This window comes from Schistocerca gregaria, chromosome 1 (genome assembly GCF_023897955.1).
Source record: "Schistocerca gregaria isolate iqSchGreg1 chromosome 1, iqSchGreg1.2, whole genome shotgun sequence".
Classification (NCBI taxonomy): domain Eukaryota; kingdom Metazoa; phylum Arthropoda; class Insecta; order Orthoptera; family Acrididae; genus Schistocerca; species Schistocerca gregaria.
Genome location: NC_064920.1, coordinates 288,647,757 through 288,649,522, shown reverse-complemented (window position 1 = coordinate 288,649,522; position 1,766 = coordinate 288,647,757). Strand labels below are relative to the sequence as shown.

Below are 1,766 nucleotides of genomic sequence, written 5' to 3'. Positions count from 1 at the left end.
AGTTTTTCCGAATGTTATTTCATTCTCTAGAAAAATTTAATGACGTTAGAAGCTACATTGTTTTTCTACTCGTCCTTTTTTGTGTCTGAACTGCAGCTGCTCACACCATTGCAGGTTAGCTATACCAGCAGGGTGGCCAGTGCTGTCCAAATTAAAATCGGCGGTATAGAAATTGTCTCGCATTACCGCTCCGTCTATAACCGTATCTTTATGATCGTACTTGAGTCTACTGGCCACAGCATGGCTTCCGCTCCATACGAAACGAAGTCCAATGAGATTCAAGCAAACGCGGAAGAATACATGACGTAAAGTTTACATCAGGTTTATTGTTATGATGAACAGGGTATAGCGCCGCGCGTATTTCAAAGTGCGGTCGACCGGCGATGGTCGATACCACATATTCCTCTGTTGTACGTAGTACTCAGCGCTGTGGAATTGTCTTCATACTTTCCCACATTCAGTATTTCCTTGGGCGCAATAAGGGGATCACACTAAAAGAAGGAAAGCACCCCTCTCAAGCATCCCGTCTTCAGGCCACAATTGGCCCATCGGGACCATCCGACCGCCGTGTCGTCCTCAGCTGAGGATGCGGATAGGAGGGGCGTGTGGTCAGCACACCGCTCTCCCAGTCGTTAGGATGGTTTTCTTTGACCGGAGGCGCTACTATTCGTTCGAGTAGCTCCTCTATAGGCATCACGAGGCTGAGTGCACCCCGAAAAATGGCAACAGCGCATGGCGGCCCGGATGGTCACCCATCCAAGTGCCGGTCACGCCCGACAGCGCTTAACTTCGGTGATCTCACGGGAACCGGTGTATCCACTGTAGCAAGGCCGTCGCACGGAGCACACTGAAGTACGAAAAATACCCACATACTGTAACACTGCCTGCGACTGTTGGTACTACCCATGATGGCAAATAATGTTCCCCAGGCATTCACAAAACCCAAACCTTTCCATCGCATTGACGTAAAGTGTAGCGTGACTTAATGTCTAATGGCATCGATCTTTACACCACCAGAAGTGTCGCTTAGCATCGAGTATGGAAATATGTGAGTTATGAGGATCTGCTCGATCATTCTTACCGCCGCGCGGGATTACCCGAGCGGTCTAAGCGCTGCAGTCATGGACTGTGCGGCTAGTCCCAGCGGAAGTTTGAGTCCTCCCTCAGGCATCGGTGTGTGTGTGTTTGTCCTTAGGATAATTTAGGTTAAGTAGCGTATAAGCTTAGGGACTGATGACCTTGCCAGTTAAGTCCCATAAGACTTCACACACATTTGAACATTTTGATCATTTTACCCCAACCTTCGCAACTCCCTACACAAAGTCATCGTGCTATCTGCACTGCTAGCAGCACTTTGTAACTGACGAGTGATTTCTTCCGTTGATTTCCAACCCGTTTTACAACCGCCCTTTGCGATGCTCGGTCCGCAGCTCGTGGTCGTGCGGTAGCGTTCTCGCTTCCCGCGCCCGGGTTCCCGGGTTCGATTCCCGGTGGGGTCAAGGATTTTCTCTGCCTCGTGATGACTGGGTGTTGTGTGATGTCCTTAGGTTAGTTAGGTTTAAGTAGTTCTAAGTTCTAGGGTTTCTTAGATGACATCCATTGATTAGTCAACGTTCGAAGTTACTGAGCCTCTGCTGTTAGTGCTTTTCTGCGGACAACATAATACTCGACTGTTTTACATTGCGGTGTCCGTATACTTTTGATCAAATTGTGTACAGTTGGCCAAAGACTTTCCCGCAGTGGTAATACCGGTGTCCTGCAGATAA

General features: G+C 48.8%; 1 pseudogene; it reads right to left on the bottom strand.

Moving 5' to 3' along the window:
* Positions 1-720: 720 nt before the first annotated feature.
* LOC126290538 (5S ribosomal RNA) lies at positions 721-838 on the bottom strand (annotated as a pseudogene).
* Between the last annotated feature and the right edge of the window lie 928 nt (positions 839-1,766).